This window comes from Petaurus breviceps, unplaced genomic scaffold (assembly GCF_028583685.1).
Source record: "Petaurus breviceps papuanus isolate PSGF00001 unplaced genomic scaffold, PetGlider_PUasm1.0 229, whole genome shotgun sequence".
NCBI classification, from domain to species: domain Eukaryota; kingdom Metazoa; phylum Chordata; class Mammalia; order Diprotodontia; family Petauridae; genus Petaurus; species Petaurus breviceps.
Window position 1 is genome coordinate 23,171,624 of NW_027185903.1, and position 25,522 is coordinate 23,197,145.

The 25,522-nt window shown below is 36.2% G+C and overlaps 1 protein-coding gene and 1 long non-coding RNA gene across 3 annotated transcripts in view; one reads left to right on the plus strand and one right to left on the minus strand.

Annotated features, from left to right (window-relative positions):
• The window catches only part of NDUFAF2 (NADH:ubiquinone oxidoreductase complex assembly factor 2), a 251,856-nt gene that overhangs the window by 75,019 nt on the left and 151,315 nt on the right, over positions 1-25,522 (plus strand). The window lies entirely within an intron of this gene.
• LOC138167468 (uncharacterized) lies at positions 6,140-13,809 on the minus strand. The gene is made up of 3 exons (XR_011169891.1): positions 13,759-13,809; positions 9,179-9,251; positions 6,140-7,162 (listed from the first exon to the last, which is right to left on the minus strand). It is a non-coding gene; the product is annotated as an uncharacterized lncRNA (long non-coding RNA).

Below are 25,522 nucleotides of genomic sequence, written 5' to 3' on the forward strand. Positions count from 1 at the left end.
TTTCTTAGGAAATTATCCCTGCTATGTCTTCATTTCCCTTCTATTCCAGTCTCAGTAGTTAGCCAGTTCAATCTATACATTGTCCTCTGCTCTTGAATCTCTTGCTTCCTTATCCTATTTCTGCTCTTTTCTTGCCAAACCTCAACAATTAATTACTCTCACCTTCCACCTCCTCTGCTTCTGCTCATGAGCCCCTGAAAAAAACTGAATGAAATCTCAAAACTGTGCTGATTGAGTATGTTACAAATTCATATTATCTAACAGCAAGAGAATTATTTTATTTCTTCCCAGTTAGTAATTCCTATCTCAGTCCCCACAGAATCTGTTCCAAAGCTTATCTTTCATCCTCAATCCTCTCTCTCGAGCCCTTCCCCATTTTTCTCAGCTGAAGACTTTGCATTTTACTTTATGGGGGAAATTGAGACTATTTGATGTGAGTTCCCTCTTTTCTCCTTTTCACCTCAGAATTCCCTGCTATTCTCTCCTATTTTCTCCTCTTTCTTAGTCTGATAAAAAGGTGGCGGTTCTCCTTGCCAAGGTCAGCCCTTCTACATGTGCACTTTGATCTCATGTCCTCTCATCTTTTCCAGAAGATTTTATCATCAGTCATCTAACCCCTTTCTTGAATTTTCTGTTTTTCCCTATAAGCTAGTTCCTTCCTTATTGCCTACAAATATGCCCAACTCTTTCTTATCCTTGAAAACCTCATTCTCCCTCCCCCCCAAATGCTAGTACCCTCTCCCTCAAACCACCTTGCATTCTTCACTAGTTTTTATCACATCCTGAAGTCATTGAGCCTATATCTGCTTTTTCTCAGCCTAATTGCTTGAAAAAGTTGTCTACATACAGCAAATGAAATGAAATGGAGATTTGCAGTTTCACATGTATTTTTGTGGGCATTCTGCATATGTAAATGCTCTTTTTTGGTGTTGAATTTTAGAATTTAAATTTTTTTAAATCATTCTACACTTGCTTCCTTCTTCCTTTTCCTTATCCTTTTGCAGTCTGATTTGCAAACTCATTACTCATCTGTAATTGTTCTCTCCAAAGTTACCAAATAATCTCTTAATTACCAAATATCAGACTTTTTTTTTCTCAGTCTTAATCCCTTTCAATTTAATCTGTTATATTGAATACTGTTGACCACTGTTTCCTCCTATATAGCTGCTCTCTGCTCTGGGTTTCTATAAAAACAACTCTTTCCTGGTCCACTTCTTATTTGTTGAACCATACTTTTAGTGTCATTTGCTGGTTTATTATTTACCTCATACCTCTAACTATGGAGATTACCTAAGGCTCTATCCTAAGCCTTTTTTCTCTTCTTCTATACCCTCTCTACATTTTCTCTCTAGGTTACGTCACCAGCTCCCATAAATTTAACTATCATTTTTGTAGATGATTCTAGCCCTGGTCTGTCCCCTAAGCCTCAGTCCTATAGTCCATCTCTTCCTTTAACATAGAGCCTGGGCATCATCATCTGTATGAAGCCTCATTCTCCCTCTCCCCCAATTGCTAGTACCCTCTCTCTCAAACCACCTTGCATTCAATTATTGATATATTTGTATTTATGATGTACACATTTACATGTGTACTTGTCTCCACCATTAAAATATAAACTCTTGTATCTCCAAAGCCTAGCACAGTGCCTTACCTATAGTAGGAACTTAATAAATACCTGTTGATTGATTGCTTGGTTGGTTGAATGTTATTGGTTTTATGATAGGGATCATGGGGTCGTGGAAAGAACACTGAACTCGAGTCAGGAGAGACCTGGGTTTCAATATCAAATCTTTAACATTAACTAGTTGTGACTTTGGGCAAGAGACTTTACTCTGAGCCTCAGAGTCTTCATCGTTAAAATAGACGTTGTAATTGTAAGTTTAATACTACACCATAAGGAAAGTACTCTGTATTTTCAAAAGCCTTACATAAATTTGAGTAGTTTATGGGAAAAGGTGATACATTTTACAATTTAGTTTAAATTCCGTTTAAACTTGAGTATCTACTATGAACAAGATACAATTTGTAGGACTAGAGGCAATACTATTCGATATCTCACTGCCACATAGCAATGCTAGTAAGATATTATTGAAGAGATGGACCTTTACTTTCATGGGAAGCTTGGCATCAGTAAAAGCATTTTGTAGTTTCCTGAGGGCAAGCCAGCCCATTTTAAAATTCACATCTCTGGGATTGGCTTGTTGTCCATCTCAGCTGTTTGTCCCAGTTGTAACTCTATAGTGTGACCTTCCAAATACATGTTGTAATCTTAGTGACTCATGACCTAGGTGTCATCCTCAACTCCTTACTTGCCCCACCCCCTGCCCCCACCCCCCATATCCTATCTGTAGCTTATGTCTGTCTTGTCAATTTTACCTTTGCTAAATCTCTTTTCTCCTGTGACACTACCACCACCCTGGTGCAGGCTCTCATCACTTCATGCTTGGACTATTGCAATAGTCTGTTGGTTGGTCTGCCTGCCACAAGTTTCTCCTCACTTAGCTGTCTACACTTAGCTGTCAAAATGATCTTTCTAAAGTTCAGGTTAGACAATGTCACCTCCCCTATTCAGTAAGCTCCAGGGGTTCCCTGCTACATCCAGGATCAAATATAAACCCCTCTGTTTTGTGGGTCTTCAAAGTCCTTCATAACTTGGCCACTTCTTACCTTCCCAGGCTAATTATACCTTATTACCATCATACCACCTCTTATCTACTCTGTACTCCAGTGACCCTGGCCTCCTTGCTGTTTCACAAACAATACACTTCATTTCTTTACTCTGGACATTTTCTGTGGTCCTCGTGCTTGAAATGCTCTCCTTCCTCATTTCTGCCTTCGTGGCTTCCCTGTTTTCCTTCAAGTCCCAGCTAAAATCTCACCTTCAAGAAGACTTTGCTGGCCCCTGCCTTTAATGCCACTACTTTCCCTCAGTTAATTTTATCCAATATATAGCTTATTTGGAGCATAGTTGTTTGCATGTTATCTCCCTCACTAGATTTTGAGCTCCTTGAGAGGTGGGACTATCTTTTACCTTTTTTTTTTTTTTTGTATCCCCACTGCTTAGCACAGTGCTTGACACATAGTTCGTGTTTAATAAATGTATATCTTTTTCTCATATTTCTTTTTTCTAACATTATACATTCTGACCTTAGCTCTGAGTTTAAACACAGACTCAGGGATGACTCCCATGTAAATAATAAGTCTTTTCTCATCTGATAAAATGGAGTCAGTTTCATTTTTTATGTTATTTGGTGTTTGTCCAGAGCCTACACATTCTCTTTTAAAATAAAATGTTCATGATATAGATGATTCTGTGTAATATATCCTCAATCAATTAATAATGCTATGTGCTAGGCATTATAATATTCCCTGGGGATAAAGATATGATTGAAACAATCCCTCCCTTATACACATTACTTTCTAATTGGAGAGACAGCTAGAACATATATAAATATATATAGAATAAATATAGAGTATAAACACAGTTAAGTACATTGTTAAGTGCAAGGTAGTTTAAAGAGAATTGGGAAAGACTGTGTAGAAGATGTTGCTTGAGCTGAGTCTTAAAGGAGGAGAGGAATTCTGTGAAGTAGAGGTGAGGAAGAAATATATTCCAGCCTGGTTGTTGACCTGCAGGTTGTTGTGGTGGAGGTGGAGAGTTGTGTGTGAGGAATAGAGGAAGACAGCATGATGGGATCACAAAATGCAGGAAAGTCATGTCCAGTTAGGCTGGAAAGAAAGGTTGGAACTAGGTTGTGAAGGGCTTTTAAATACTAAACAAATGAGTTTGTATTTTATCCTAGATGTAATAAGAAGCCACTGAAGTTTATTGAGGAGAGTGACATGGTCATATCTGTTTTTAAGGGAAATCTCTTGACAGCAGTATGGAGGATACAGTGGGAGATCGATTAGGAGACTCTTGGAATAATCTTGGTGAGAGGCAATGAGGACTTGAACTAAGGTGGTAGTTGTGTGAGTAGAGAGATGGGGTCAGATGAAAGAAATGTTTTGGAGATAGAAAAAGTATTTGCAACTGATTAGATATGTGGGAGTAAGGGATAGTGAGTAATCGAGGATAATACTAAGACTATGAACCTGAGAGAAGTCTTGAACTTTTATTTTTTTCCTCCTGAACCATACTTATTCATCTATTTATCTCTACCTTTGCACTGAAGTCATCAAGTACCAGAAGGTATGTTGATTAGATTTGGAAGGTCTTATGTCAAGTCTTTTTTTTTTTAAATTTTCTTTGCCAATTTGTCCTCAGCAACTGATATGGTATGTAAGTTGCAATTATTTTTATGGGATTGTTTGAGCAAGTACCTATCATTAATAGTGCAGTTTATGACAACCAAATGTCCCGTGAAATAAAGTTTCTTATAACCTTTGAGTGTGTAATGAAACCCACTCTGACAACTCCTTTCTTTATTTCTCTCAAGTGTCTTTATGAGCCATCTCCTTACATTTAAATAGAATTTGTTTTTTTTTTCTTTATAACAAGAATGTTAAGAATGATATGATTCAGCTCATCTAGGAACATATCAACTCCTTGGCAACTGAACAAGGACCTCACCCTTGGAGTAACAACAGACAAATTGAAGTCTGTTAACCATCTAAAAAGTGCAAACCTTAGTATTCTCTATCCCTTTTCCTGCCCCATTGTGTTACTGTCATTGCAGAAATGGATGGAGGCCCTATAGGTCAGAGGGGAATTTTTTAAGAAAATCTTTCAGCAACCTTAAGTGCTTGCCACGTGCAAAGAACGTATGCTAGACCCTAGAAATGCAAAGATAGATGTTTTCAAGGCTCTTGCAAACTAATTTAATTAGATAGGAGAAGGGATTTACAGGCATAACTGATATAAATGTTGTGCCTAGGCAGTATAATTTGTTAAAACATAGGACGCTTTCAGCTGCAAGGGCTTGAAAAGACTTCATGGAATTAGTTGGCAATTGAGTTGGATTGTGAAGGAAGGGAGAGACTTTGCCAGACATGAGGGGCAGCAAAAAAAAAAAAAGGTGGGTACTGGACAAAAGCAGAGAATAGCAAGTAGAACAGTTAGATTGGAACATATACTGGGAAGGAAACATGATGTAGTTGATTATAACATACCAGATTTGGAATCAGGAAGAGTGGGATTAGACCTACTACCTATGTAATCAGAAGCAAGCCTACTTTTCCCTCAAACCTGACAGTCATGATAAAGTAGTTTTGTTCATCTATTTTGTTTAAATTTTTGGTATTGCAAAATTATTTGTTCTTTTTATGGTAGAAGTTATTTTACCTAGATTGTGTGTTAAATAGACTATTGAGGACCATCTTGGAAACTTGTTGATTTCCCTTAAATAAATTCCAATGGGGTGGCTAGGTGGCGCAGTGAATAGAGCACCTGCCCTGGAGTCAGGAGGACTTGAGTTCATATCTGGCCTTAGACACTTAACATGTACTAGCCATGTGACATTGGACAAGTCACTTAACCTCAATTGCCCTGCCTTCCCCCCTCCAAAAAAAAGCAAAAAAAAAAAAAATCCAATGAATGAATGAATAAGTAAATGAATATTATCTGAATTCTTTAGAAGTAAGTAAGAATTAATTGAATTTCTATCCAGTTTTGTTTAGCCCCTCAAGTGTGGCAACTTTATGGTAAAAAGAAAGTTTCCACTTTTGGGGCAAGTGATATACTTACTGTGTGATCTCTGTGATAGTGAATAAAATATTTGCTTAATACTGTTATCAGCAGACCTGTATAAATAAAATAAATAACACATGTTATACAATTTTAAGTTATTTTATGCTTTTCCTGGTATTTTTATTTTACTTTATTGCAGTAAAATTAAGAAAATTAGGTTCTAAATGTTGTATGATGCCAAAAGTGTAGCTCAGAGTACGGATAGGTAAAAAGAGAACATGAATGAAACAGTCGTCAAATGGGGGGGGGGAGGGGAACTTAAATGTGGAAACATTTCCATCTGTGTTTTTTCTACTTTGAGAAATAATTTTAATGACATTTTAAGAAATTATTATTTGCTTTTTTCATCTAATGGAATTTTTAGTATATGCTAAGTGATGCAGTTATCAGTGTTCTGAAGACTAATATAAAACACACTTGATTTAAAAAAAATAGATGATTCAAACAGAACAGGCAAAAACTAAGTCTTTATTCCTTCATTACCATTTCACCTATGGCCTTATTCACTTACTGTCATTCTCAATTAAGTGTTTTTAAAAAATTTAACAATAATATGCTTTGACCAAACATGTTATCTGTCTAAACTCTCTTAACAATGGCCTTGCAGAGATCTCATGATACAGCAGTTTTGGTTAGCAATCTTTAAAGTAAGTTACCTAGTAAGGAGAAAACATATTCTTGGTATTGGGGTATTATTTCACTACATAAAGCAAATAAAATTAAGTGTTAATATTGTAGACATTTGGACAGAAAGCCAATGAAATTCTGAAAATCTGTAGAGTTGCTTTTTAATGACCTCAAGAAACAGCTGATACACAACAAAATGTTACTGTGGTTTTTATTCATTTGAAGAACTCTGTAATGTGGAAGATTGAATTAGATTTTTTCCCCAAACATCTTATTTATGGAAAAAAAGTGTTTTCCCTTATATTTTTGTTTGTTTTTAAATCTTTCTTTTGTCCAAAGGTATATGAAAAGGAACCACTCTTCTTTGATTTAAGTTGACCTAAAATGAATTATTGCAAGAATTCACTTTGCTGATGTAGAGGATGTCCTTAAATGCAGGCTTAGGTCATTAAGGCTATTAAAACTTAAAACTTCACTAAGGTTTTTGGGATACTGTGTATTGCATGAATGTTCTGTGTTGTCTTTTTGAGCGTTAGATTCTTTTAAAAAACAAGTTGATTCATTTATAACCTAGTTATTCTTTCCCATTGGACACCTGCCTGAGTGTTTGCAATTTTAGAATAAAATGAGATTGTTTATTCATTGAGAAGATTCATATGGCATAAAACAGACTTGGAGAGTCCAGTATTGTCCAGAATGTAGCCATTAGCTTGTCAAGTGGCCTAGCTAAGACTTCTAAGATGCTCGTGGTTGTTCCCTCTTGTTAACTGGGTTTTCTTTCCTGTTTTCTCGTTTTCTGCTTTTCTTTTGTTCTCTACTCGAGTTTATTTTTGGAGATTCTGTGGCCTGGGAGAATGAAAAATGAAGAAATAATAGCATTAAAAAGCTATTTTAAAACAACCACCACCCTACCACACAAGCCTTGAAATTTACCTGACAGTACACTTTGTGGTGTTTGTGGGAACATGCTCATTCCATGTAAAATCAGCTTTTAGGGATCTGGACTATTTTATATTCTTGGCTATAGTCCTTGGAATAAACCCTTAAGGGACCAACTGTTTTTGTTGCCTACCATTTTAAATATTGTTTTTGCTAATGGGTTCACCTGTTTGAATCAGTTCCTTAAGTGACAGGTCTAATCAACTTCAGGTTTTTGTTAATTATCTAGGAAAAATATATGCAGTTAAGTTTATATTAAATTGTAAGGCTCTCCAGAGAGAAGATAATGTCTTTTGCATGTGATTAGTATTTGCTCTATATGCTAGGCATTATATAACAATTAACTTCTTCACCTAAGGGCTTGGACCTGCTTTCTTTTTTTACTTTTAGTCTTCAAGTTTCTTCATTTTCTCATAGGACTAAAAGGAAATTGCAGAAAAATCCACTAGCAAGGGAGGATTTCTTTTATGGTATTTCTGGCCACATTTTAAAGGAGATGTACTGAAAGTGCTAAGAAATACCTGGGTACTGTGAGACTATTTAATTTTTTTCTAATTGTAGGTTTGCCTGAATTTTATCTAAGTGCCAATATGTACAACACTTTCCTAAACATTCAATGATTTTTTTTTAAAAAACAATATGCTTAAAATGTTTCAAACTGAAATATTCGGTTTCTTGGATGTATTAATGTAAGAGTTATAAGGTGGTCTTGGAAGCAGAATGATGGTTTAGCCGTAACATTTTTGTGCCTTCTATTACTGATTAATTGGACTATGCTACTGCATAGTAGTCTCTACACAGCCAGCATACCAATTAAGTAGAGACATTGGATTTGCTCTTAGTAAATTTTCTAAGCCTTCATTCAGAGAATGCATATTAAAACTGAAGGGGGCAGGGACAAAAGCAGTTACTATAGATTATATTTTTGTAATTGAAATATTTTGTCTATCTCAAAACAATGTCCAATTATTAAAATGATTGATATTAAGCATTTATGATGGTTTTGTCAATAAAAATATTCACATTTAGAATTTGACTATTTACCCCCCTGAAAATGCAAAGCACAAAAGACAAAAAATGGCATGAGTTTGGTGTAGTAAGATGAGGTATTAAGATTGAGAGTTATTTAATATAAACCACAACTATTCTTCATGGCTAATTTAAAATAAAGTTGTGACTTCATTTTTACTGTATTCATAAGATTACAGATTTAGGGCTTGAAGGAACTTGAGAGATTGCCTCAGATCCCCTGTCTTTTAGAAATGAGGAAAATGAGGTCTAGAGAGATGACATGGCTTATACCAGATCACATAGGTATTAAGAAGCCTGAGTGAAGCATGACCCCAGATTCTCTGACTTCAAATCCATCCCTTTTTTTTCCTTTACCACTTTTTTTGTGTATATTTGATTAAAATTAGGTCTACAATATTTCTATTCAGTAGAAGTCAAGTAGCATGAAAACTGAGGACAAATAATTGTGTGGAGAGCCTCTATAATTTCTCATTCTTGATAGTGGCCCCTTACTTTCCTGCAACTCTAATACACCCACCACTCAAACTTCGGACTTCTGATTCATCTAGAAATTTGATAAAGGTTGAAATAACTCATAAATGGCAGTGGATGCTTAGGCAGCTGCCACGGTGGCTCCTGTTTGATTTTTCAGGAAGTCAGTGTGCTGCTGTGTTCAGGGAGACTGGGCTGTAAGAGATGTATAGCTGTAATGAAGCTAATAATGTTAAACCATGCTGACCTTTCCCTTCTCTGAACTCTTTTTTATGTTCACTGTATGACACCATTTATGTATTTTAGCACTTGTCAAATTATTCCACCTTGTTAAATTGTTTCCTTTGTTAACAGTATTCTATATTGTAATGAGGCCCAGAACCACAGCTCTGGGTGCAGTTCAAGCTTGGAGTGTCTCACCACTCTCCCTTTAGCTTGAGATCCCATCCAGAATTTCCTCTGGGAGCATTAGAATTTAGCTGGTGTCTCTCTCCTGAAAAAAAATAAATAAAAGGGCTTTTGCAAAACTGAATGACTTGTACTTGATCTTATAACCAGTCAAGATAACTGTCCTTCTGGCTCCAGCGAGCCTCCCTCCTCCTGGGGTTGGGATTGGGATCCCACTAAGAGAAAGAGGGAGGGAACAAATATTTATAAAGCAACTACCATTTGCCAAATAAACATTATCTCATTTGATCTTCACAGCAACCTTGCGAGGTACATGCTATTATTACTCCCATTTTATAGTTGAGGAAACTGAAGCAGACAGTGGTTAAATGATTTGCCCACTGTCACACAGCTGTTAAGTATCTGAGGTCACAATTGAACTCAGGTTTTCCTGATGCCAGACTTTCTATTGCACTACTTAGATGCCTCAGGGGAAATTCTTTGACATTATCATAAACTCTCTTTATTTGGTGAATCCTGTTTTCTCAGGGTCCTCTATATTGACCCTGAGACTTAAGCTAATTCTACTTAGGGCTGGCCTTCCCAAAGGGACAATCTCTCAGAATTTCTGGAGACTCAAACTCAAATGACTAGAGACTTTGTTCTGGTGAGGCCTACCTTCCCAGTCCCCTAGATCATTAGCATTGGTCTAATAGGGACACAAAAAGAGTTACTAGAGCATTGACCTTTCTCCCCAGGACATAGGCAATTCACATGACATGCAGTTCCACTGGAGGGGAAGGTCCAGGTTGGTTCTTCCACATTCTGTTTTCCCCCTTTCTACTTCTTTGCTTTGACTCCTACCTTTTCCCAGAACTACTCCTTTAGAACTTGATGTTTTCTTGTAACCCTTGCTTTTTTTTTCTGTAGGTTTGCCCTAGGAGCTCTGCATTGTCTGGAAGTTCACATCTGGCTATGTCACTCTCCTATGCATTAAATTCAGTTGCCTCCCTAGTTTCTCTAGGATAAAATACGAACTCTTCTGTTTTGAGCCCTTTACAACCCTGACAACCAATTTTTCCAGCCTCGTTGTACAGTATTTCCCCTGTCACACAAAGTCAGACTCTACCTTCTTGAGGCCAGCCACCCCCGTCTTCCTGCCTTTGCAGTGCCTATCCCCCATGCTTTGATTGTTCTTTCTCCTCACCTCTCCCTCATAGTATCCCTCCCTTCCTTTCCTTATGCCCTCAACTGTTAATACCCTTCTTTGTAAACTACCTTATATTTAACTGTGTTGTATTAATTATATATTTTTTATGTTTATTCTTTATGTACATATACATGTACTTTTTTCCTCATTAGAATGTAAGCTCCTAGGGAGTAGGAATTTTTTCATTCAATAGGCTTGTATCTCTAGCACTTAGCAGAATACCAAGCCCATGATAGGCTCATAATAAATACTTGATTGATTGATTGATTGTTCCAGAAATTCTTCTTAAGTGTTCAAGAGTTTTGATTTTGGATTTTCTTCACTTGTTCAGTAATTATGGCTGCTACTTTCATGCATTCCATTACTTCTTACTAACTTTTCTTCAGCTCCCAACATATCCAGGGGACTTCTTCCTTGCAACCTGGCTATCATGTCTGGCACCAGGTGGTTCCCTACTCTCATAAAATGTCATGTGCATGATTGAAATGTAGTGTTTGTGGAAATGATTCCATCTTCTATCGTTCTCTGCTGCAATCAAGTTCTCTGCATTGAGTGGCAGTGAAGATGTAGGGAAATGTAGTCCTTTTTTGTTCCTCATTGTATATTGAAATGTTCGTTTTTGGTGAAAATACAGCATTTTTAGAAGCTAATGCATGGGTAATATCCCCTAGAAAGATAATATTTTATCTGTGTAGATTTATAGTTTTATAGTACATCTGCCACACATTATCACATTTTATCCTCACAAAAAATCCCATGAAGTGGTTAATACAAACATTAGTTTCATGGTTTGAATTGACAGCTGTTGTAAATAAGAAAACTATAACTCAGAGAGGTGAAATTATTTATTCAAAGTCACATGGCTAAGTAAATCACAGAGATGAGACTTGAACCCAAGTTCTAACTCATGGTACTCCTCCCCATAGCCTGTGCTCCTCCTTGATCAATGATCGTACATGGACAAGAGAAAAACAGTAAGCACTGTCTCTGATGAAATCAATAAAAACTTTGCCTATTTTTTTTTTGGAGGGCAGTCAGGGCTTGTGACTTGCCCAAGGTCACACGACTAGTAATCATTAAGTGTCTGAGGCTGGATTTGAATTCAGGTCCTCCTGACTCCAGGGCTGGTGCTCTAATCACTGAGCCACCTAGCTGCCCCTGCCTATTCTTTTAAAAATGAGAAATTCCTAAAGCAATAGGAGACAAATGAAAGGAAGAGAGAAGAGAAAAGGAAGTGTTGAAGGTTTGATGGAAGGCTAGGGGTTAATGGTAGATACTTATCATCAGAGATGAGGTAGTGGTTAAGACAAGATGGAACAAGCTTCTTGTCTGGGTAAGTAGGATACAACCATTATCTCTGTAGCCCATGAACGTGCAGCAATTGGATACCTATATATAATAACACCAATAGAAAACTGCATTGTACTTTTGAATATATATGCATATTTCACCTATGGGTGTGTGTGTGTGTGTGTGTGTGTGTGTGTGTGTGCATATCATGTAAACCTGACAGTAAGGAATGTTCCTTTAAACTCCATGAACAAACAAGATAAGAATGAAAGAAAGAAAAAGAGGGTGATGATAAGGATGTGGTCAGTTATGTTGGGATAATGACATATAGTGTAAAAAAAAAAAGTCAATTTTTTCCAGGTTAAGAAAACCACTTGAGAATTGGTTTAATAAATACTTTTTGAATGATATTATTGATCAAGAGCTTTGCATTTTGGTTGGTTAATTAACTTTGCAGAAATATAGCCATGTGATATTGTAGCTCCATATTCATTTCCCCTTTATTAGAGAAAAGGTGGGGCAGCTGGGTGGTACAGTGGATAGAGCACTGGGCTGGGAATCAGGAAGACTTATCTTCCTGAATTCAAATCCGGCTTAGCTACTTACTAGTTGTGGGACCCTGGGCAAGTCACTTAACCCTGTCTGACTCCAGTTCCTTATCTGTAAAATGAGTTGGCAAAGGAAATGGAGAGTCACTTCAGTATTTTTGCCAAGAAAATCCTAAAGGGCGCCACAAAGAGTCAAACGTGACTGAAAACAACTGAACAACAACAAAGGAAAAAGGTGACTAAAAATAGGTTGATTTAGTTTTTCAGGAAAGGCAGCTTTCAGGGTGACTATTTGGATCAGAATTTATTTAACCATTTGTCTCACACAAACTGTATCTTTATTCATGTTAACTGGTATTCATAATAATAACCCTGAGTCAGAGAACAGTATATACAATGACTCTGGAAGTGTAAATGAAAACACTGAATGGCAGAGAAATTCAAAGGGATTATTAGAATACAGATGATGAAGCATACTTCCTTAGTATAGAAGTGGAGTGTTACTGGAGTGGTATGTGTCAAAAATAATTATTTTGCTGGTTGGTTTTGCTTAATTTTTTTTTGTTGTTGTTACAAGAGAGTTCATTGGGGTCAGCAAGATTATACCATGTAACGACTAAAGAAAAAAGCCTTCAATAATTTTTTAAATGAGGCTCCTGAGGCATCAAAATAGATGAAATTATGTTCAGTATTATTTTGTTTTGGGGAGGCTTAGTGAATAGAAAGCTGACCTTGAATTAAAGAAGATCTAGGTTCAAATTCAGCCTGTGGAACATAATGTCTGTGATTCTGGACCCATCCAAAGTGCTTTTGTTCATGGGCATTGTATCTATCTGTTTACCATATTAGAAATTAAAGCAATATGATTATGAATACCTTTTGACTTCACAGACTCCCTGAAAAGGTCTTATGAATGCCTAGTGGACTACACTTTGAGAACCACTGCTCTGGGCACACCTTTATTACTCCACAGCAAAGAAACTATCAGCGTGCTTGGTAGGGGAAGTTCCTTCTGCACTAGAACCTTCCTTTATCAGTGAGGTCAAAGGTCTAGACTCTATTCCTGTATTGTTTTGTTTTGGTTTTTTTTGCTTTTTGGAGGGCAGTTGGGGTTAAGTGACTTGCCCAAGGTCACACAGCTAGATTTTTTGTGTTAAGTGTCTGAGGCCAGATTTGAGCTCAGGTCCTCCTGACTCCAGGGCCGGTGCTCTATTCACTGCGCCACCTAGCCTCCCCTCTATCCCTGTATTGTGTTTAGGAAAGGTAAACACATATACATACAAACGCATGTCAGTTTTTTACTTTCTGAAATGTCTAATATAGAAAGAGTTAGAGTGCCTAAAGGGTAGGCATTTAGATATCTGGAAAACTTGCTTTTCCCCAATGGCTTATGCTAGATAATGGAAATTTTACTATTCAGAGACTGTGGAGCACAATGGGTAGAGAAAGTAGACTTCAGAATCAGAAGACCTGAGTTCAAGTCCAGCCTCACAGCCTCTAGGTAAGCCATTTATATTTCCAGGGCCCCAGGCAATCAATCATTCAATTAGTATTTAAGTTCCTACCTTGTATCAGGGACTGTGCTAGGTGTTGTGGATATAAGATGAGTGCAAAGAATGAAACAATACCTGTTCAAAAATAAATAAGATTTTAGTGGGAGAGGCAGAAAGTGCATATAAAAGTATCCATAGCATAAATATGATGTTAATAAACGTGTACGTTTATGCAAAGTAGTTAAATACAAGGTAGTTTGGGAGGGAGGGTACAAGCATTTGGGGTATCAGAAAAGGCTTCTTGTAGAAAGTGGTGCTTGAGCTTAATCTTGGAGGAAGAGAGAGACTGTGAGGCAGAGGTAATGAGACAGTGCATTCTAAACTTGTAGGACAGACAGTGCAAAGCTGTGGAGACAGGAGATGGAGTTTTCTGTGAAGAACAGAGAGAAGCCAGTTTGACTGGACTACAGAGTTTGGCAAGGGGATTAATGTTCAGTGATGGTGGGGGAAAGGCCAGCTTGTATAGGATTTTAGAAGGTAAATAGAGGCATTGCTATTTTATTCTAGAGGCAAAGAAAGACATTAAATAGACTGAATGGGGGAGTCATATGATCAGACCTGTATTTTAAATTACTTTAGCCGTTTATGCTTTCTCTCTTTACCTCCTTTTCCTGGCTTCCTTTTTTCAAGTCTCAGCTAAAGTTCTATGTTCTGCAGGAAGCCTTTCCCAGTCCTCCTTAATCTTTGTGCTGTCTCTCTGAGACCACCCTCCCCCCAATTTATTTTATATTTATCTAATTCTTTTTCTATAGGTAAATATCTGCATAAATGTATATATTATACATTTTATAGGTGGAATATATGTATAAATATCTGAAATGTGTGTACATATGTATGATATATATGTACATATAGTTATTTGCATGTTGTCTTCCTCCATTAGATTGTGAATTACTTGAGGAGACTGGTTTTTTGCCCTTTTTTTGTATCTTTGTCACTTTGCCCTGGCACATAGGGGATGCTTGATAAACAAACACTAGGTGACTGCACAAGAGTAGGGAGAAAATTGATGTAGAAAGACTATTTAGAAAGATTCTTCTATAATCTAGGCAAGAGTTTGTGGTCTGAATTAAGTTGGTAACTATGTGAGTGGTGAGAAGAGACCAGATGCAAGAGACAGTGTGAAGGTAAGCAATAGAAAGATAGTGACTTTGGCTATGTGGATGAAAAAGAATGAATAAGATAAGGCCAAGATTGTGAACCTGGGAGGCTGACAAAAGTGGAGAACTTTGGAATGGGGAGGTACCAAGGTGATGAGTTCAATTTTAGACAGTGAGTTTAAGATATCTCCTGCCACGTCCAAGAGGCAAGTGGTGATGTAAGACTGATATCTCAGAGTGATCTGCAGGAAAAAAGGTGATTAAAGCCATAAGAGCTGATGAGGTTATCCTGAGAGAGAGTGTAGAAGGAAAGAAAAGAATTCTAGCATAGAATCTTGGGCAATACCTATAGTTAGGGGGGATGATATGGATGATGAACCAGCAAAGGAGACTAAGAGAGTAGTTAGATATGTAGGAGACAAGCCAGGAGAGAGCAGTGTCACAAAAACCCAGAGAGGAGAAAGCATCCCGGAGGGTGGGGTAGGATGGTCAGTAGGCCAATGCAACAGATAGGTTGGGAAATCAGCCATTATTAAGGTCCTGCTGTGTGCCAGCAGCTGTTCTAAGCACTGGAAATGCGAAGAAAAGCAAGAAAGTCTTTGCTCAGCAGGAACTTGGGGTGCCAGCCTTATGGGGGAGACAACATGCAAATGAATATGTACAAACCAGAAAGGGGCGGGGCGAGAATGAAAATGAGCCAGTACGAGGGAAGGCATTGGCATTAAGAGAAACTGGGGAAGACTTTTTGCTGAAGGTGAGACTTTAGCTGAGACTTGAAGGAAGGCAGGGAAGCCAGGAGGAAGAGAATTTAAGGCATGGGGGACCTCTCAGTCAAGAAGGAGGCCAGTATATAAGAAGCAAGTGTGATATAAGACTGGAAAGGTAAGAAAGAAGGGCCAGGGGATTTTATTTTGATCCTGGAGAGACTAGGGAGCTACTGGAATTGATTGAATGGGAGGCAAGGGAGTTAGATAGTCAGATTTTCACTTAAAGAAAATTAATTTGAGAGTGTAATGGAGGATAGACTGAACTGTGAGACTTGAGGCAGTGAGACCAACCAACAGGCTATGGTAGTAATCCAGGCATGAGGTGCTAAGGACACAGTGCTGGCAGTGTCAGAGGAAAGAAGGAGGGCGAATAAGAGAGTTGTTATTAAGGATTTGGCAACTGTTTGAATATGGATGGTGAGAGGGAGTGAAGAGTGGAGGATGATACTGGACTTATGAGCCCAGGTAACTGGGTGGATGGTGGAAGTTAGGAAGATGGGAGACTTTGTAAAAGAAAGATGATCAGTTCAGTTTTGGATTTATTGAACTTAAGGTATCTGTAAGACATCCAGTTTAAGTTGTTCAAGAGGCAGTTGGAGATGTGAGACAGCAGGTCAGGAGACAGGTCAGGGTTGGACAAATAAATCTGAGAGTCATCTCTGTAGAGATAATAATTGAATCCATGGGAGCTGATGAGATCATTAAGTGCGATGGTATACAGGGAGAAGAGAAGATCCAGGATAGAACCTTGGGGGATACCCACAGTTAATGGATATGACCTGAAGACCCACTGAAGGAGACTGAGAAAAAAGAATCAGATGGGTAGAAGGAGACCTAGGAAGGAGCAATGTCATGAAAACTGAGAGGGAAGAAAGTATCAAGAAGAGAATGATCAACAGTGTGAAAAGCTGTAGAAGGCTGAGGACTGAGAAAAGACCATTGAATTTGAGATCATTGGTAACTGCAATCTGGGCCTTTCCTCTTGTTCCCCTGCCTTTGATAGGTGAGTTTCCACCTTATCTTACCTTATCTTTCCAGTAAGTAGACTTCCAGACTACTTCTCTGGTGTTTCTACAGTGTGCCATGATATATTTTCCCCTGCCTCCCTTCCAGCTTTCTTTTATATGTCATATTTTCCCATTAGAATGTACTCGAGGTCAGGGACTGTCTTGCTTGTCTGTATTTGTATCCCCTGTGCTTCATATTATCCCTGCACACACATAGTAAGTGCTTAATAAATGTAAATTCTTTCTCTTACCCTCCTCTCTCACTCCCTCTCCTCTCTCTTTTCTCTCTCCTCTTCTTTCTTTTCTCTCCCCCTCTCTTCTCTCTTTTCTCTCTCCTCTTCTTTCTTTTTCCTCCCTCCCTTTTCTCTTTCTCCCTCTCCCATGCCTGTCCTCTCTTCTCTCTCTTTTTCCTCTCTCTCCATCTCTTCTCTCTTCTTTTATCCCTCCAATAAGAAATGCTGAAGAACTCAGAAGAACATGACAAGACTTGAAGAGCAAAGAAAACAGAATCAGGAGGATAAAATATATATTGACTGCAATAATATAAATGACACTCTTAGTGAAAGGCCTTTGATTAACTGGAATGACTAATCCAAGCCCCAGAGGAAATACACTTTTTTGCCACTAGGCACTAGCTTGTATGGGTGTATAGGTTAGAAATATTTATACAAAATGTGAAATTCAAGGAATTGTGGAATTGAATCCTGTAAACTAAAAGGAAACAAACAAATTAATAAATTAAAAATTGAATTTAAAAAAAAGAAATATTTATGTGTGTGTGTGTGTATACACACACACACACACACAGTCAGACTCAGCTGCTTTGTCAGGTTGTTTTGCTTAACAGTTTTTCTTTGTTACATGGGAGATTTCGTTTTGAAATGGGTATATATCAGGAAATGACTACAATATAAAAACCAAACTCTACTAATAAATCTTTAAATTATTTCAGTATTTTAAAATAGACTTACTAATATTTTGTTAATTTTTTTTTAGTTTTGTAAAGAACAGTTCTTGGGTTTATCATTTTAATTGTTTACTTATTTTCAGTAATATTAGTCTCAGATTTAATCATAATAATTTCCCTTTTCAATTGGTATATGGCTTTGTTTTGTTTTCCAGGTTTTTATAGTGAAGACTCAATGAACTATTTCTATCTTTCTTTCTTATTCATGATCACATTAAATAGTATAACCTTGCCTTTAGATACTGCTTTGAGTGTATCCCAAAGATATTTAATTATTATATCTATATTCTTGTTGTCCTTTACACAATCTACTTTTGTTTTTCTAATTTCTTTAAACCAGATAGTTGTTTAAGAAATTATATTTTAATTTTCACATGGTCCTGTACCTTTTACTCATTGAATTATTATTTACTACTAATTTAATTTTCTTATGTTCTATGAACAATGTATACAATTTTTGCTTTTATGTATTTGCCTATATTTTTGATGATTACATGATCTAGTTTGTTTAGCATTTGATTCAGTTTCCTAATTTCTTATGTCTTTTTGTTGTATTTTTAATATTGTGATGTTAGAATATTAATTTCACTTTCTAAAGCTATTACTTACTATAAGTCTATGACTTTCCTTCATAAATTTTATTGAAGAATTACTGGGATATATACGTATATATGTCCATATGTATCTGTGTATATTTGGAACAATGTCATTTTGAATATATCCTTTTAGCATATTGTAGTGTCCTTGGCTCTATCAATGTTTTCTGGTTAGAATTTGACTTTGTTCAATGTTGTTGTGTTACTTCTCCTTTTTGAGCATTTGTAGTAGTATGGTCATTTTTAGGCAACCCTTTCATTTTGCGTTTATTTATATCTTGCTAGATTAAATGTTTCCTTCAAATGGTTTTTGATTTTTGGTTTCAGTTTTTTAAAAATTCATGCTATAATTATTTTCTTTTACTAGAGAGTTTGGCCTATTTATACTTACTATTATAATTGTTAGATTTATCCTTTGCATAATTTGGGGAGAGTATTGATGTATTGGAAGGAAAGGAGTTAATTTTTTTTAATTTTCTTATTGCTGTTATTAGCCTATGCTTAATAAAACCACCCAAAACCTTCCTAAACAAAATATTCATTTATAGTAATTATATAATTTTTAAATTAGCTTCCCTTTATCAAAGATAGAATAATTGCTTTGAGATTACTATGACTGCTTCTTTTCTGTTTTATTTGAAACATCCTTTTGCAAAATAGGATAGACTATACAGTATTATGAGATCTCTAATAGTTTGTTAGCAACTAGTTAATCCTAATGTCAGTCTTGTGAATTGATATAAATAGTAACTTTCCTATTTGGAGGTTTAATGATTATTTAGAGACTTCCTTAAAGTACATATATTTCTATGAACTCCATTTTGAATATACAACTCTTGCCTTAATACAGGATTTTGGTGTAAAGATTGTGTGCGTGTATGTGTGTGTAATGTATGTATATATTGCAATTTCTTTAATTGTTCCTTACTTCCTCTATTCACTGTGATATTGAGGGATCTTCAGCAGTGAATAAGCATTTAATAAGTATCTTGTGTACCAAGTACTGTCCTAAGTGCTAGTAATGCAAATAAATGTGTGAGACAATCTCTGCTCTCAAGGAGTTTATGTTCTACTTAGATATAAAAAAAATCATAAATAATTTAGAAAAACAAGAAAGAAACTACTTGAGACCTATGGATAGGGGGAAAGGTCCTTACCAAACAAAGGATAGAGAGGATCGTAAAAGGTGAAATGAATAGTTTCAGTTGCATAAAGTAGGGGAGGAACTTTTGCACAAACAAAATGAGTGCAGCTAAAATTAGAAGAGAAGTGGGTAAATGGGGTGAAAATCTTTGTAGGAAGTTTCTCAGATAAAAATTTTATTTCTGAAATATTTTTAGGAAAAATGGAACTTATTCAAGTTGATAAGAATAAGCTATTTCCCTATTAATAATTGGTCAAAGGATAGGAACAGGCATTTTCAAAAGAAATCTAAATTATCAGTATCCATTAAAAAAACTAATAATTAGAAAAATGCAAACTAAAACTTTGAGGTTTCACCTCATGCCCACTAGATTGGAAAAGGTGACAAAAAAGGAAAAAGACAAATGCTAGAGGGTCTATGGGAAAACTGTAATATTAATATTATATTGATGGAGCTATGAACTAGTCCAGCCATTCTGGAAAGCGATTTGAAACTACAACCCAAAAGTTTTCCTACTGCTCAAATCCTTTGATTCATTGATACTAATACTAAGTCCATACCCCAAAGATATTGATGATAGAGGAAAATGACCCATATGTAAAAATATGTGTATGTATACACATACATAGATATGCTTTTGTGTTAACAGGCAAAAAATTGGGGAGTCCCTATCAATTGGAGAATGACTGAATATGTTATGGTAAATGGATGTGATGGAATACTTTTGTGCTGTAAGAAATTAAGAAGGATGTGGTTTTGGAGAAACTTGGGAAAATTTTTATAAACTGATGTGGAGTGGTGTTATTTATACAATAACAGTATCATAAAAAAAAGTTTTGAAAGACTTAGGAACTTGATGAACTTGATGAGCCACCATAATTCCAGGGGACTCAGGATGAAATATGCTACTCACCTCCTGATAAAGAGGTAACAGACCCAGAGTGTAGTCTGAGACTTTTTTTTTCTAAAAGTGGTCAATGTGAAATTTTTAGTTTGTTTGATTATGCATGTCTGTAACAAGGCCTCAAGGTAGAAGGGAGAGACAGTGGATATTTATCTGAAAATTTTTTAGTAAAGGAATAACAACAGTAAGACATTTTGTTACATTTTGCTAAACAGTTATAGTTTTGGGGGAATGTTGGGTTTTATTCTTACAAGGAAGTATTCCATTAGTTGATAGATGGTATATACTGGGAAATGACTAGTGTACACTTAGAGAAAATATTAAGAAAACTTAAAACAAGGATAGCAGCAGTTTCCTAGTCTTTGATCTCTTCTCCTTAACTTTGATCCATATTTCCCACCATATTTTTTCATCCTGCCTTCAAAACACCTTGTATCAAATGTATGTTCATATGTTTTTTCAAGTATCTTATACAGAATTTCTCTGCTTCCTCATTCTCTGTAATAGATGTGTATACATTTTTTAAAATTCTTCATTATTTTCTTTTTGTTTGTGGTACTTCTCAGCACAACCAGATAAAATAATCAAGGGTAGTACGTATCGTATTTGGGCACATGATGAACCCACCTTCTCTAGTTCCATTATTCAGCTCTCAAAAGAAAACCTAAAAGCTGTCCTGCCACTTCACTTGGCTGCAACTCTTTTACACATTTTGGTTTCATTTATAATGAGAATGTCAATATTATAGTTCTTTTCTTGCATTAATATAACAGACACAGGACTAGGACATTTGTCCAGATGTAATACAAATTTTATATTTAGAGTGACAGCAGTTAAATTTATTTTTATGTTTTGTTTAAAAACTATGTGGTCCTTAGTATCTTCTGCATTTGTGATCGATGGAGGTTTTGTGATTGATCTGTTTCCCCCCCCTTCTCTCCTTCCTTCTTTCTCTCCCTCCCTCTTCATTTTGTTTTGTAAACAGAAGTTGTCTCAGGAAAGATAAAGGGAAATTTTTTATTTTTCATTGTTTCATAGGTTGCTGTGGTTAATGAATTTATCACCTAATGTCCATCAGCTACTGATCATGAACTTCACTATACTTAATAGGCTGATCCTCAGACAGCAAGGCCATTTTTTATTTGGGACTATATTTGAAGTTCTGGCAAGTTCAACCAAGCTGGAGAGACTTCGTGATCTCTCCCCTGTGCCTTGGAGATACCAGAATATGTCACTTCCAGGTAATGATGAGGCCTCAGTGTAAGACTTAGGTGTAAGTAATCAATCATGGGATTATTTTAAAAAATTTAATGCTTGGGCTTTAGATTAAGTGAGAATCTTACACAATAATTTGTTTCTTGAAATTACAAATTGACAGTTTTATTTAATGGTAGAAAAATAAGTAGCCATATTTTAAAAGATTGTCTCAAAATAAGTAGAGTGTGGAATAACCATATTTCAGAATTACGGTAAATGATTGACTTGTTTTGGAGGAAATGGAATATTTTTAAAAGGTTTCTTAGGATGTTATTATACCATGGAGAATGTATAGTATTTATTGCTTCATTTTGAACCCTTTGATTTTATTTCTGATTGAAGAGATTAGTCAGAAAGCTTGAGCTCAATAAATCTTAAATAAAAAAGGTCTCATAATTTACGTTATTGAGCATGCAATTAATCAAATGTTTATCAAGAACTTATTATGCAATAGACATTGTGCTATAACTCATGGTGATAGCAAAAATAAAGGAAATAGTCTCAGTTTACAAGTAATTTACAAGGGTGAGAAAACAGACATAGAAATAGGTTCATTCAAGATATATACCCATTTGATGGCTCTCAGAAATGAAGGGATGTTGAGGAAGTGGTGATATTTTCCTGAAGAGAAGTGTAGCCCTGTGAGGGGAGAAATGAAGATGGCTACCAGAGATATTGAGGAGATAGCATATTGTGGTGGCAAGACAGGGCAGCTGATTGGATAAGTGGGGTGATCAGTATGACTTCAGGTTTACAAACCTGTGTAAATGGAAGAATAGCATTATTGTCTAAAAATCAACAGCAACTTTAGCCTTCCTGTACCACCAAAGCCTCGGGTAGTTTGGGGTGACTGCTACAGCAGATAATGCTGATACTGATACTCTAGAACAATGGTCATTTGCATAGGTTGCACTAACTTTGTCAGCGTGCACTGGCTTCAGTTTCTATCTGAAAAAAAAAAAAGGTATTCTCAAGCTTCTGTCACCATCAGGGGTTCTGAATGATTGGAATCGAAATCACTACTGCCAACTCCCCTCTACTGGAGTTGTGATGGAGTGGAGTAAAGCAGCATTCTGCCCAAAACTAAAGGCCTTATTCACAACTAGACTTTGGTTGGTTCACCAACCAACGTACCTCATTTTACCTCAACTTACTTCAACCAACTCAAATTACCTCATTTTAGAGTTAGAAGGAACTTCCATGGCAAGGCATCCCATCTTACCCAAGGTAGTGATCCAGACTCTGCTTGAAGATTTACAAAGAAGGGAAAACGGCTAATTCCTACAGTCGTCTTTCCCAACAATTGGACAGTTTTAATTGTTAGGAGGGTTTCCATTAACAGTCTAAATTTTGCTCTTTGTAGCATTGCTTCTTCTCATTTCTGCTCTCAAGAGCCAAACAGAACAAGCCAAATGTGTCTTCCACATGCTAGCCTTTCAAAGACAAGGCCCTCATTGCTGGAGAATATTGGATATATCATTATAAAACAAATCAGAATCTAACAGACAATGCGTTTAATAGCTAGTTCATAGCTAGCATTTGTATAGCACTTTAAAGTTTGCACGGCATTTTATAGATGTCTTATCTGATTCTTACAGCAACCCTGAGAGGTGGGTGCTGTTACTATCCTCATTTTACAAGCAAGGAAACAGAGGTTAAGACTTGCCCAGGAGCTCACACCTGTTAGGTGTTTGAGATATATTTGAACTTGGGGCTTTCTTACTCCAGATTCAGCTCTCTATTCACTGTGCCATTTATACAACTATACAGTAATGTATACTATACAATAAAATAGAACTGATTTTCTAAAAAACATTTACTGGTTGTAAATTGGCTTCCCACAACCCAAAATCTAGACCTGTGCCTGGCCAGTCAGGTCAGTAAAATCATTTGGGATATTTTATTTTATTTTTTTTTAAATTTTTTTTTCTAAAGCAATCGGGGTTACATGGCCAGTTATTTCTGGGTGTGGTACTGAGTATCTGAGCCCGGATTTGATCCAGGTCATCCCAACACTGGAGCCGGTGCTCTTACTCGCTGAGCCATCTGGCCACCCCTCATTTGGGATATTTTTAAAAAAATGAATAACAATTTCTGGGTGACATGACTTCCAGTAAATTTTTATCATTTAAATTAAATTTTAATTATTGCTATAGAAAATTTCAGTTACAAGAGTCCTAGAGTTTTTAGGTTGAAGGGGACTTGGGGTTCTTTACACAAGATTTTGTAAAACATCAACTAAGACAATTTTTTAAAATATGCATTGGATTTGTAGAGCTCTAGGCCGCAGGGCCATGGTGCTTGTGGAAAAGACCTTGGAAAACATCATGGCTGATGAATAGTCAAGTTGAAATTTGGAGGCTAGTCAGTTGTCTTAGAATCTTTTTAATGTTCCCTGCTGTAATTATTCTTTTTTCAAGCACTTTTCTGTCACCTTTCCTGGTAAAGAATTGAATGGTTAGTTGTGATTATAAATTATCTTCTCCCAAACATTTACTGAAGGTTGACATATTTTGCTCTACTAGCTGTTATTCAATGTACAATCCTTGGCCTGCCCTTTCTTCTCTAGGAACTTACCGTTGAATATAATAATTATTTTTCGGTAATCAAATTAAAAGTTGAGCAGGATTTGTTTTTTTCTTTCTTAGAATATTTGCTGAATCCTGCCTGCATTAATATTCCAAATGATTCTTGTGGATTTTCAGTTTTTATGTTAGTTATTCTTTTCTGGGGTTGATTTAGTGCCTCCATTATGTTAGAATTATGCTCACAAACCAGATGACTGATTCAACCAAATGACAAAGAATTTTGTTGTAGATTCATCAGCTGTCACTTAGTTGATTTTAATTTCATTCGATACTTATTAATCACTTAACTCAGTTGGTCACTGCTGTATTTTATACCATTGCAGTTTTAAAGTGGATTTCTGAGTTAATTGCTAAAGTTGTTAGTGAATGGATGTAGCAGGTGCAAGAAATTGGTTATCTTGGAAAATGCCATGCATTCTTTACTTTGTCATGTATTCTTTTCTTTAAAAGACTGTTTTAAGACATCTTTCTAAAAAGTAAAACATTTGCGGTTTGTCTAGTTAATGCAGCCTGCATACAATGCATTTTTCCAGCTATTGATATAAATAGCTATCTGGATGAAGCTGCCCTTTTACAAACTACAGTCAGGTGAAGAGGGAACTCATGAGGAGTGTGTGTTAACAGTAGTGCTTGTGCCAGCAACTTTAATTAATTCTGTATTTTAACATTTTTCTCTTCTCTAGCAACATTTAATTAAGAATAAGACATGTTAAAGAAGAGCCTGTTCAAGTCCTTATTTTCCTCAACTTTTTCAATTCACATTTTTGTATTATTTTGGCCTTCAAGAAAATACTTTTTCATAGTTAGTTCTTCCACTACTAAATATAGTAAAATTAAAATGGAAAACATCAGATGAAGTAATTCACTTGAAAATAAATTTTAAGTATTGATTTTTATATACTTATTTCCTGCCAGTGGAATAGAAAATAAAAATCTTGTTTCAGGGGATTCTGCCATTTAACTCTTTAAATGCAGAGAGAGGATAATAAAAGAAAATCACTTGTCTCAGCCTGGTAGGCACTGAACCCAGGCTAGCACTGCTTTAGCTAGCACTGCAGCTGAAATTCAAACATGAGGAAATTGCAGAAATTTACAATTCAATGTGTGTTTCATCAGGGAGAAATCCACAGATTGTTTTGACACTCAGTTAGAAATTCAGCATGAAGATGGACGTCTCATGAAATTTGCAGCTGCTGATTGAATTTATATTTCCATAAAGGCTATCAACAGTAGCAGCCTGCAGGGGAAGAGAGGGGGGAAATGACAAAAATCGTGAGGCTAGCATTTTTCTTCAGCCTTATAGTCTCAAATTACTTGTAATAAGGGTTTACACTGACCAGGATTAAAGAAAAATATAGACAGCCAGAAGGGAAGGACTTCTCAGTTTAATTGATTGTAACCAAAAATGTCTAAATTTTATATCCAAATATGTGTGTAGTCATCTGT